The 13,301-nt window shown below is 43.7% G+C and overlaps 1 protein-coding gene across 1 annotated transcript in view; it reads right to left on the bottom strand.

The window, feature by feature from the left end:
• Positions 1-12,215, bottom strand: part of LCA5L (lebercilin LCA5 like) — a 39,691-nt gene extending 27,476 nt beyond the window's left edge. Inside the window, exons 1-2 of the mRNA XM_060297788.1 lie at positions 12,177-12,215; positions 10,570-10,635 (exon numbers count right to left, since the gene is read on the bottom strand). The gene's annotated coding sequence lies outside the window, so the exon portion shown is untranslated. The remainder of the gene's footprint in view (positions 1-10,569; positions 10,636-12,176) is intronic.
• Between the last annotated feature and the right edge of the window lie 1,086 nt (positions 12,216-13,301).

Genomic DNA, 13,301 nt, shown 5'->3' with positions numbered 1-13,301 from the left:
GTAATAAAGAGTTCAGAAACAGAAACAAATACATATGGAAACCTAGTATAAGATAAAGGTGGAGAAAAGCAGACTTCCAAGAAATGATGGTGTGGGGCAACAGGCTAGACATCTGTCTGGAAATCAGAACAAAAGTGAATTCTTATTACATTTCTTACACTTAAATATTAGATGAATTAAAAATGTAAATGTTGAAAGAAAACATGGAGTGTAAGAAATAAAGCTCACAAACCACAAAGGAAACAATTAGTAAAAATGGCTGCATAAAATTTTTTAAAAGCTTTTTTATTCAGATATACTTGATTTACAATATTATATGTTTCATGTGTACAACATAGTGATTCTCACAATTTTTAAAGGTTATACTCCATTTACAGTTATTATAAATTTTTGGCTATATTCCCTGTGCTGTACAATATAGCCTTGTAGGTTATTTATTTTATACATGATAATTTGTACTTATCACCTACCCTTCTCCACTCCCTATCCTCACTCATAACCACTAGTTTGTTCTCTATATCTGTGAGTCTATTTCTTTTTTGTTACATTTACTAGTTTATTTTATTTTTTAGATTCCACATATAAGTGATACCATACAATATTTGTCTTTCTCTATTTTTACTTAGCATAAAAACCTCCAAGTCCATCCATGTTGTTGCAAATGGCAATATTTCATTCTTTTTTATGACTAAGTAGTATTCCATGTATATGTATATGTATGTATGTGTGTGTGTGTGTGTGTGTGTGTATACACACACATATATACCACATCTTCTTTATCCATTCATTTGGTAATGGACACTTAAGTTGCATCCAAATCTTGGCTATTGTACATAATGCTGCTATGAACATTGTGGTGCATATATGTTTTTGAATCGATGTTTTCATTGTCTTCAGATATATACCCAGGAGTAGAATTGCTGGGTCATGTGGTAGTTCTATTTTTTGTTTTTTGAGGAAATTCCATACTGCTTTCCACAGTGGCTGCACCAACCTGCATTTTTATCAGCCGTGCACAAGGGCTCCCTTTCCTCCACATCCTCCCCAACATTTGTTATTTATGGTCTTTTTGATCATAGTCATTCTAACAGGCTTCAGGTGATATCTCATTTTGGTTTCGATTTACATTTCTCAGATGATTAATGATGTTGAGCATCTTTCATGTGCCTTTTGGCCATTTGTATATCTCCTTTGAAGAAATGTCTATTCAGATCTTTTGCCCATTTTTTAATGGGGTTGTTTGTTTTTCTGACATTGAGTTGTATGAGCTGTTTATATATTTTTGGATATTAACCCCTTATAGGTTATATCATTTGCATACATTTTCTCCCAGTCCATAGGTTGTCTTCTTGTTTTGTCAGTGGCTTCCCTGGCTGTGCATAAGCTTTTAAGTTTAATTAGGTCCTGCTTGTTTATTCTTGTTTTTGTTTCCTTTGCCTTAGGAGACAGATCAAAAAAAATATTGCTACAATTTATGTCAGAGTGTCCCACCTGGACTTCTTGGTGGTCCAGTAGTTAAGACTCCGCACTTCCTACAGGGGGGGAACTAAGATCCCCCCCTGTAGGGAATCCGGGAACTAAGATCTCACATGCTGCATGGTGCGGTCAAAAAAAGAAAAGCATCCCACCTATGTTTTCTTCTAGGAGTTTTATGGTTTCCAGTCTTGCATTTAGGTCTTTAATCCATTTTGAGTTTATTTTTATTATTTATTAAAAGATTTATTTGTTAGTTATTTATTTATTTGGCTGTGTTGGGTCTTAGTTTTGGCACATGGGATCTTTGTCGAGGCGTGCAGGATCTTTCGTTGCAGCATACAGGCTTCTCTCTAGGTGTGGCATGCGGGTTTTCTCTTCTATAGTTGTGGCGTGCAGGCTCGAGAGCATGTGGGCTCTGTAGTTTGTGGCACGCAGTTTCTCTAGTTGAGTTGTGTGGGCTCAGTAGTTGTGGTGCCTGGGCTTAGTTGCCCCGTGGCATGTGGGATCTTAGTTCCCTAACCAGGGATCAAACCCACGTCTCCTGCATTGGAAGGCAGGTTCTTTACCACTGGACCACCAGGGAAGTTCCTTGAGTTTATTTATTTATTTTTAAAATTTTATTTATTTTTTTATACAGCAGGTTATTATTACTTATCTGTTTTATACATATTAGTGTATCCTTGAGTTTATTCTTGTATATGGTGTTAGAATATGCTCTAATTTCATTCTTCTACATGGAGCAGTCCAGTTTTCCCAGCACTACTTATTGAAGAGGCTGTCTTTTCTCCATGGTATGTTCTTGCCTCCTCTGTGTTAGATTAGTTGACCATAAGTGCATGGTTTTGTTTCTGGGCTCTCTATTCTGTTTCATTGATCTATGTGGCTGTTTTTGTGCCAGTACCATACTGTTTTGATTAATGTAGCTTTGTAGTATAGTCTGAAGTCAGGGAGTGTGATACCACCAGCTCTGTTCTTTTTCAAGATTGTTTTGGGTATTTGGGGTCTTTTGTGCCTCCATACAAATTTTAAAATTATTTGTTCTAGTTCTGTGAAAAGTGTCCTTGGTATTTTGCTAGGGATTGCATTGAATCTGTAGATTGCCTTTGGTAGGATGGTTATTTTAACAATACTAATTCTTCCAATCCATGAACACAGTATATCTTTCCATCTGTTTGTGTCATCTTCAGTATATTTAATTGGTGTCTTATAGTTTTCCAAGTACAGGTCTTCTACATCCTTAGGTAGGTTTATTCCTAGGTATTTTATTCTTTTTAATGTGATGGTAAATGGGACTGTTTCCTTAATTTCTCTTTCTGATAGCTTGTTGTTAGTATATAGAAATGCAACAGATTTCTCTATATTAATTTTGTATCCTTCAACTTTATTGATTGATGAGTTCCAGGAGTTTTTTGGTGGCGTCTTAAGGATTTTCTATGTATAGTATCATGTCATCTGCAAACAGTGACAGTTTTACTGCTTCCTTTCCAATTTGGATTCCTTTTATTTCTTTTTCTTGTCCGATTGCTGTGGTTAGGACTTCCAACACTATGTTGAATAAAAGTGGTGAGAGTGGGCATCCTTGTCTGGTTCCTGATCTTAGGGGAAACGCTTTCAGCTTTTCATCATTGAGTATGATGTTAGCTGTGAACTGTATATATATATATATATATATATATATATATATATATATATATAAAATATATATATATATAGCATTTATTATGCCGTATATAGCATTTATTATGTTGGGTCTCTATACTCACTCTCTGGAGGGTTTTTTTTTTTGTAATCATAAATTGATGTTAGCTTTTGTCAAAAGCTTTTTCTGCATCTACTGAGATGGTCATATGGTATTTATTCTTCAATTTGTTAATGTGGTGTATCACATTGATTGATTGATTTGCAGATATTGAATCATCCTTGCATCCCTGGGATAAATCCTGCTTGATAATGGTGTATGACCCTTTTAATGTATTGTTGGATTTGGTTTGCTAATATTTTGTTGAGCATTTTTGCATCTATGTTCATCAGTGATATTGGCCTATAATTTTTTTTTTTTTTTGGTGATATCTTTGTCTGGTTTTGGTATCAGGGTGATGCTGGCCTTGTAAAATGAGTTCAGAAACATTCCTTCCTCTGCAATTTTTTTGGAATAGTTTGAGAAGGATAGGTGTTAACTCTTCTCTAATGTTTGGTAGAATTCACCTGTGAAGCCATCTGGTCCTGGACTTTAGTTTGTTGAAACTTTTAAAAAATTTATTATTTCTGATTCAATTTCATTACTAATGAAATTGTAATTGGTCTGTTCATATTTTCTATTTCTTCCTGGTTCAGTCTTGGGAAACTGTACATTTCTAGGAATTTGTCCATTTCTTCTAGGTTGTACATTTTATTGGAATATAGTTGGTCGTAGTAATCTTTTATGATCCTTTGTTTTTCTGTGGTGTCAGTTGTAACTTCTTTTTCATTTCTGATTTTATTGATTCGGGCCTCTTTTTTTTTTTTTTTTTGATGAGTCTGGCTAAAGTTTTATCAATTTTGTGTATCTTTTCAGAGAACCAGCTCTTAGTTTCATCGATCTTTTCTATTGTTTCTTAGTCTCTATTTATTTCTGCTCTGATCTTAATGATTTCTTTCCTTCTACTAACTTTGGGTCTTGTTTGTTCTTCTTTCTCTAGTTCCTTTAGATGTAAGGTTAGGTTGTTTATATGAGATTTTTTGTTTCCTGAGGTAAGCTTGTACTGCTATAAGCTTCCCTCTTAGAAATGCTTTTGCTGCATCCCATGGATTTTGGATCCTTGTGTTCTTGCTTTCATTTGTCTCCAGGTGTTTTTTTAATATCTGATTTGATTTCTTCAGTGATCCATTGGTTGTTTAGTAGCATATTATTTAGCCTCCATGTGTTTGTTTTTTTTGCTGTCTTTTTTTTCTCCTTGCAGTTGATTTCTAGTCTCATAGCATTGCAGTCAGAAAAGATGCTTGATATATTTCAATATTCTTAAATTTACCGAGACTTGTTTTGTAGCCTAGTATGTAATCTGTCCTGAAGAATGTCCCATGTGCACGTAAAAAGAATGTGTATTCTGCTGCTTTTGGATGGAAAAAGCACCCCCCCCCAAAAAAATCTATCTATTATATATATATGTGTTCTAATATGTCATTTAAAGCCAGAACTTCCTTATTGATTTTCTGTCTGGATGATCTGTCCATCAATGTAAGTGGAGTGTTAACGTCCCCTATTATTATTGTGCTGCTGTCAATTTCTCCCTTTTTTTTCTGTTATGTATTTAAGTGCTCCTATTTTGGATGCATATATAAAAATTTAAAACTTCTCTATAACAAAAAAAAAATCATAATGTTAAAAGGCACTTCAGAAACTGAGAAAACTATTTTCAACACATATGACAAAGAGCTAATTCCTTAACTTACAAAGAACTCTTATGATACTCCATAAGTAAAATGGGCAAAGGGTATGAACACATTACAGAACAAGCACATTACAGCAACACAGACAACCAAAAATATATATAAAATGTTTTTCAAACTTGCTCTTAATTAATGAAATGCCAATCAAAAGAATTAGATTCCAGTTTCACCTATCAGAATGGCAAAAATTTAAAAATTGGATGAAACGTTGTTATTGTACCCATGATTAATAGTAATGCTGATACTGCATGGTTGTTAAAAAAATAAAAGACTGGGGCTTCCCTGGTGGCGCAGTGGTTGAGAGTCCGCCTGCCGATGCAGGGGACACGGGTTCGTGCCCTGGTCCGGGAAGATCCCACATGCTGCGGAGCGGCTGGGCCCGTGAGCCATGGCAGCTGAGCCTGCGCGTCCGGAGCCTGTGCTCCACAATGGGAGAGGCCACAGCAGTGAGAGGCCCGCGTACCGCAAAAAAAAATAAAAAAAAATAAAAGACTGAAATATATCTTTGTATGTGTGGATATGCAAAGATCTCCAAGTCATGTTCCTAATCATTGTCTACATGTTGCTCATCACCTGCCATAAAGAAAGGAGTTAAAATCCTAGTTTTAAGATTTAGGCCACATTTGGTACTGTGTTAGGCTGAATACTGTCCCCTGCCCCGAAGGATGTCCACATCTTAATCCCTAGAAACTGTGAATCCCCAGGACCTGTGAACACAATGTGATACCTGCATAGAGCAAAAGGAACTTTGCAGATGACCACTTGAAGGATATTGATTGAGGTGGGGAGATTATCCTGAATTATCCTGGTTTATCCACGTGGGCCTGATACAATTACAAAAACCTTTATAAGAGGTACACAGGGGGAGTCAGTCAGAAGATAGCAGTGGGATGAGGGAGGAAGAGGCAGAGACAGATGTTTTCCTGCTGGCTTTGAGGGTGTTGGAAGGGGGTCACAGGCCAAATACTGGCTGTTCTAGAAGCTGTTAAGAGGCAAGGGAATGGATTCTCCCCTGGAATCCCTGGAAGGGACCAACCCTGCTGATATCTTAATTTTTAGCCTTATGAGACTCACTTCAGACTTCTGACCTCCAGAACTATAAGAGAATAAATCTGTGTTGTTTTAAGCCAGAGTTTGTGGTATTTGTTAGAGCAGCAACAGGAGACTAATAGAAGTTATCATGAAAAACATCATAAATCAAAATGAGACTAAAAGCAGGCTATTAAAATGTAAATGAAACATACTATTATCAACTTCAAGAAGTCAATGAAGAGGATGACTTCACGTGCTTTGGGGAAATAACTTAACGCTCTCAAAACCATCTTGCTATACCTTGTCTGGACTACACCTAGGAGAAAGATCACCAACTCTGGGGAGCTGGTGGGATGGTTTCAGAAAAACTAGCTGGGGAAACGAGCAAACTCCCTTATCAAGCACTCAGGATGGGGATTTTAAAGAGCAAGAAGGCTGGCCCTTGCGCAGGGGCTTCGGTGGAGGCATGCCCGGAGGCTGAGAGGGCTGGGTGGGGAGGAGAAGTGTGGGGGTGTGTGACAAAAGGTGACAGGTAGTGGCAAGATCAGGAAATTAATTACACAGAGCAAACAAGATAATTGAGGAAATAAATAAATATATTTAGAATCATAGAAGACAAGTTTATTTCTGCCTGAAAGGGTTTTACTTACATAGAAAGGGGGACGTCTAGAAATAACTCTGAGGTGTGCGATTAGAATAGGGAATATTGGGTTAATATATATATACACACATATTTTATATATATTATATATATATATATATATATATATATACACACACGAGGATAGCTAGTTACCAATCTATGTGCGTATATGTGCATATGTGCGTGCCTGTGTGTGTGTGTGTACGCACGTGTGTGTGTGGGGGTAATTTTCCTAACTCTGCTGAAGGCCTAGAAGCAATGACACCCCAGTAACAATAAGCACACTCAGCATCATTCTCCACTAAATACCATTCTCTACTAAAGGGAATTAGGGTTCCTCAGAGAAATGGACGATTCCAGGCTTGGGGCAGGCAAAGTACAAGATAAGGCTGGTATGTGAAAAAGGACACAGAAGCCAACTTGAAGTTTTCACTGATCAAATCTAGGACAATTTGAGCATCAAAATAAATAAGGATGAAATAAGATGACAACCTATTAAATAAGATAGGAACCCATGAGTCCATACTAATACAAATGAATAAATAAACAGAGAAAGGAAGAGAAAGCTCTTCCTTATGGTAGAATGACAGCTAATAAATGTACAAGGAATGGCTGAAAGGGTCAATGACTGTTTGATGGCATCAGAGAGGTAGTTGAAACAGGCAGGACTTGTCAGTGGATGCTAAAGGCCAGTGAACAGAAGTCCGATAAAGAACGGGATCTGGGATAACACTAATCAAATACAAAAGGAAAGAGGGTGGCTTTGTGGAGAAACCTGGCAGACACCTTGACCATCACCAGGTCAGCAAGGCCCGCACCACCAGTGGGACAGGGGGACCTCATGTGCCTCCCGGAAACTGAGAAGAGCACAGGGTCATCCCTGTGGTCTCCCTGCCAGGATCAGGCCCGAGTCAGGTCGGGGGAGACACCGACCAGACCCAGGTTGAGGGTCTTCCTACAGAACAAAAGGCCTGAACTCTTTGACTTAAAGTTCAGCAGAATGTTAAATGACCAGAAAAGCTCTTCCCTTAGCTTATTAAAATAGTTATAAAAACAGGCAAGATGATCACATACCTCAAGGCTTTCAAGAACACGATTTCTAACACTGTGTCCACTTTTAAGATGATGTGTCCCAATTTTTGGCTTCAGAAATGTGGTTGCTCTAATATTGAAGAAAGGAAGCTTAAGAATGAACACTGGGGGACTTCCCTGGTGGCGCAGTGGTTAAGAATCTGCCTGTCAATGCAGGGAACATGGGTTCGATCCCTGGTCTGGGAAGATCCCACATGCCATGGAGCAGCTAAGCCCGTGCACCATAACTACTGAGCCTGTGCTCTAGAGCCTGCGAGCCACAAGTACTGAAGCCCATGAGCCACAAGTACTGAAGCCCGCGTGCCTAAAGCACGTGCTCTGCAACGAGAGAAGCCACCGCAATGAGAAGCCCGTGCACCGCAACGAAGAGTAGCCCCTGCTCTCCACAACTAGAGAAAGCCCACGCGCAGCAACGAAGACCCAACGCAGCCGAAAAAAGAAAGGAATGAACACTGGAATTAAGAAGAGAGGAAGTATGCTACAGAAGGAAAAAGGCTTGTGTGGCGAGATGTCTGAGTTCTAGTTCCAGCTCTGCCACTACTAGCTAGCTGCCTGGCCTCAATGGTTTAATGTACGAAATTTGCTGTTTTCAATGACGTTTAAGGTTTAGTCCGGCATGAAAGTCCATCAATTAAATATACCTATATACATCAGAAATCTCAGGCTTTATTGGATAACATGGAATTGTGCCATTCAAGCTTTGGATGGTTATAGACAAGTTATGTAGGTTTTGGTTATTTAACAATTTTATATATTTAATTGATTTTTGACAAAGAGCTCAAATTCATCCCCAGACTCAGCTTCCCAAGGCAGCGCCTTCAGGGTTAGAAGCTGTGCCTCTCTGCTCCCACCAGGTGGCGGCAAATGCAGCTCCTGCATGGGCTACAGGAAGAGCCCACACTCTAGGGCTACATGCACAGACGCGTGAACTTTTAGCGCCCCCTCCCGGCCACTGCCACATTTCTTTTTAATTTAAAGTGTTGACCTGATTCCTTTTTACTAGAATTTTCACTCTGTCTATTTTAATAAAATTCTACGAAAATATCCCACATTTGATGTTACACATTCGAATGTCCGTTTCATTCATTCTTTCAACACACATTTGAGTGTGTACCATGTGCCAGGAGCTGTGTGAGGTGTGGAGGGTATAATGAACACAGAAACATGTCTGTTTTCGTGGAGCTAACACGTCGGTAATAAAATAATCACAACAGTGACTGTTCTAAGTGTTTTAAAGGAAAGAGCTACAACTCTGTGAGGATATATGGCAAAGAAGCCTGATCTAGACAGTGACCTGGGAGTTTCCCTAGAGCGGTGCATTCTAAGTTGAGATATGCAGGGTCAGTGGGAATTGACTGGGCAAAGAGGAATGGAGGGTGGGAAGGAAGAACAGCACAGAGAAGGCAGTGCCAGGGCTGGCGCGTAGAGGAGGCCCCTGTGGCTGGGCCCCGTGACAAGGGCCAGCGGTTCCAGATGGGGCTCCAGAGGTTAGGGGGGTGAACAGCTGCAGGGTCACTGGAAGGCATGTTTATGGTCTGGATCTTTCATCCAAGAGGAACAGCCAGCTAGCAGTAAGCAAAAGAGAGAGAGGCTGGGGAAGGGATGATGTGCGCTGCCTCCCGAAGAGGTGACTCTGGCTGCAGCGGGGGAGAACAGAAGATGGAAGAGTCAGAGAGCAGCGGATGCAGGAGGCGGGACGAAGGAAGGCGGGAGCTTGGACCAAGGCGCCCGTGATGATGTGAAAGATGCACAGGGGACAATGTCACCAGGGCTTGGTGACCCACTGGATGCTGGGGTGAGGGAAAAGGTCAAGGGGTCCCAGTGGGTGGGGTGGTGGGAGACTGCCAGGTCTCGCGCGTGTTGAGTTGCAGGGGTCTGAGAGGTATGAAGAGGCACTGCTGCCCAGCAGCTGGACCTATGGGAGCCGGAGGATCAGAAGGCTGGGCGTGGCTGAGGGTGCAGAAGCCCAGGGAAGACAGTGCTTCGCGAGTGGGAGGGGAGCAGCAGTGTCAAACTTACGTGCTGCTGAGAGACTGAACAAGACGTGGCCGGGAACGTCTGATGAGCGGTGTTAGTGCAGGGCAGACTGGAGTGGGTCGAGGAATGAGAGGCAGGGAATGCACACACTGAATATGGCAATTCTTTACCAAAGTTTGCCTGTCAAGGGGGATGAGAAATTGAGCAATAACTGGAAAATGAAAGAGAACTGAGGTCAAGGGAGTTTGTTTCTGTTTCTTTTGTGATGGGAGGTCTTGAGCATGTTTTTTTTTGCGGTACGCGGGCCTCTCACTGTTGTGGCCTCTCCCGTTGCGGGGCACAGGCTCCGGACGCGCAGGCTCAGCGGCCACGGCTCACGGGCCCAGCCGCTCCGCGGCATGTGGGATCCTCCTGGACTGAGACACGAATCTGCGTCCCCTGCATCGGCAGGCGGACTCCCAACCACTGCGCCACCAGGGAAGCCCTTGAGCATGTTTAAAAGCCGAGGGAAAGCGCCAGTCAAGATGGAAGAGGTGATGACACAGGTGAGAGAATGGACAGCCGAGAGTGACAGCAAGTGGGAGTGGGTGAGATCCAAACCACAGGGGGGTTGCAGTTGTGTCAGCTGAAGATGGAGGAGATTCCCCTCAGGTGGCTTTAAGAGCCTCTATGAAGTGACAGGACAAGGGGAGGCTGGAGGGCGGAACATCCTATAGACCCTCTGCAAGTTGCAGCTGCCCTACCATTATACTTTGGTCCGTCAGGGTTTCACTAGATGGAAAAAGAGACAACGGAGGCTGGGGGTTTGCAACTGGCAAGGGGACAGGTGTCTGGGGCCATTAGCTCCCTGAGGGCAGGGACCTGTCATATCAATCACTGCCTCACTCTGTGCCTGACTGGAGTATCAGCGCCCAGGTACTTACTATCAAAGTGATCAGCGTAGGAATGCTCACTTGTCTTCATTTCAATTTGCCTCTTTTGGTGCTTCTCTAAAAAACCAAAAAAGAAAGAATACAGAACAGACAGAGCATAAATTCCTACGTGACTTTTTTTCTCACTTGGAAGAATTCTTTCATTCTTCCGTAAAGTCAGTTTTAAAGTTCTTGCCATAGATCTATCCAGAGACACTGTCATATATCTCAGAAAGCTAAAGGGCATCTTTCAATTTTTAGCTTAATCGTAAGGTGCTTACGTAGCTTCGTCTACTTTGTTTAAAAGTCGCAAAAATGCATACTAAAAATGTTGTATTTTTATCTATGGAAACTATAAAATTCATATACTTCAAAAAAAAACGTACATGAAATAACACAGAAAAAGAAAACAGCATAAGGCTGTCTATACTCAAAGCAGGGAGACCAATTAGGAGGCTACTGAAATAATCCAGGCCTGGACCAGGGTGCTGACAGTGGGCGTTGGATACGTTCTGAAGGATGTGTTGACAGACTGAATGTGGGGAGGGAGAGAAACAGGAGTCAAGGAGGACACTAATGCCCAGACAACTTGGGAGAATGGCTTCCAGTAACTGGGGTGGGTAAAAGCAAGGGAGGAGCAGGTTTGCGGGAATGTTCTCGACTTGCTGTGCTGGAGATGCCTTAGACATCTAAGCAGAGATATGGGCAGGCAGACATGCGTCTGAAGTTCAGAGGAGGGTCAGGACTGCAGATACACATGTGGGGTTCACTCGCATTTAGATGGGTTTTGAGCCTATGAGACTGGATGAATTCACCTAGGAAGTGAGGGTAGATTAAAAAAAAAAAGTTCGAGGTCATGGGTGGCAGTGAAAAACTGGCCTGAAAACTTAACCGCTGGCACACGTGTGGCAAGGAAATGTTAACGCACCACCGGGAAATTGTGGACAGAGGGCTCCAAGGCTGAGTTGAGCGGGTGAGGGACAAAAACACAGAAGACACTGCAAAGGATTCAGATTTCCCAGGGATGGGGATTAGGGAAATGTCAGCGCTAAGGTTAGAAGGAAAAAACAAAGCAAAAGCAAGCAGGCAGATGCAAAATTTAAGGTAACAGATTCAGATATAAAAGAAAAATGTCGGCGAAAGCCTGCAAGTTGGTGAAGGGGTGAAATCGGCCCCAGCGTGGCGGGGCAGGAAGAAGGCGTGGCCGGAAGGCGGGGTAAGGTGACTGGCCGGGCCCCTCCCCCGGGCCATACCCGGGCCAGCTCGGCACCGCCCCCTGCCCGAAAGCCTCCAGCGGCCAGTCCGCGTGCGGGCGGGTCCGCGGGTCCCCGGGCCAGGGTGGGTTTGTGAGTGTGTTGCGTGGGCGCAGTTACAGTGTCTGAACTGGGAAGAAGGACGCCGAGGGCCGCTCTTCACCAGGCTGCGCTTTGCAGGAGGAAGCGGCCTCACGGCCTGCCTACGTTACCAACTGCAGAGCCAAGCAGCGAGGCCCGAGCTGGGCAGGGGCCAGGACTGAGGAACCGGGCGACACCGGAAGACTCGGAAAGTTTAGCAGCAGGCTCGGCTGGGGCAGGGCGGAGACTTTCGGCTGTGGGGCGCGGCGGCAGCGGGTCTGTTACCTGCTCCGCGCGGCTGCCGCTGCAGCGCCAACCTCGCGGCCTCCTGGCTCTGACGCGTCGCCCTGGAAACCGGCGCGCGGGGCTTTCTGGGACTGGCCGGGCAGGAGGGGAGGAACGAGAGGCGGGGCCGCGAGGCCTGCGCGCACGCGCACCCGGGTCCGCGCCTCTGTCCCGGGCCAGGTGTCCAGGGTCGGGTTGTGAGGCCTGCCTCACCTGACTCTTCCGTGAGGGTGAACTTATCTGGCTGCATAGACTTTCGCAAACAAGCCTCCAGCCACCCCTCCTCGGCGCCCAGGATCCCGCCTACGCCCTGGCCGCGCTCGGGCCGAGCGAGCTGACCCCGCGGTTCCTTCCCTCGCCCGGTAGCTCTCGCCCGCGCACCGGGTGTTTTGAATCTGAGTCCGATGCACATGTCCGGTTCCCAGCCTGGGAGGGCCGTGGACTAAGCGCAGAGCGCTTCTGTTAACCTTTATAAAGATGGATTTCTTGGTGGAAGAAAATCTGATCACAAAGCAATGCATGTTTGGTGTAGAGAAGTTACCATGTACAGGAAAGTACCAAGAAAAAGTAAAAATCACCTATAAAAATTATAGGTGATTTTGTAAAAAAAAAAAAATTATTTATGGCCGTGTTGCGTCTTCGTTTCTGTGCGAGGGCTTTCTCTAGTTGCGGCGAGCGGGGGCCACTCTTCATCGCGGTGCGCGGGCCTCTGAATACCGCGGGCTCTCGTTGCGGAGCACAGGCTCCGGACGCGCCATGGCTCAGGGGCCCAGTTGCTCCGCGGCACGCGGGATCTTCCCAGATCAGGGCTTGAACCCGTGTCCCCTGCATCAGCAGTCAGACTCCCAACCACTGCGCCACCAGGGAAGCCCTATAGGTTATTCTTAGTGATTGCATAGGAGTTTTCAGTGATGCGTAGGCATAATTAACGAACAATAACATTATTTCTTTTTTTCCTCTTCCTGCCTCCTCACCCTCCCATTGTATCAATGCCCTGTTGAATGTCCTTGTAGATGAATCCTAGGGGTCACCCGACTGTTTTTTTAGGATAAATTCCTACATGTGAAGTTGAAGGATCAAAGGATAGACCCACTTTGAGGCTTTCTGAAGGTATACGAAAGTTTG

This window comes from Globicephala melas, chromosome 4, assembly GCF_963455315.2.
Source record: "Globicephala melas chromosome 4, mGloMel1.2, whole genome shotgun sequence".
Lineage (NCBI taxonomy): Eukaryota > Metazoa > Chordata > Mammalia > Artiodactyla > Delphinidae > Globicephala > Globicephala melas.
Note: the sequence above shows the minus strand (reverse complement) of the source record. Positions and strands in the feature narration are given on the sequence as shown.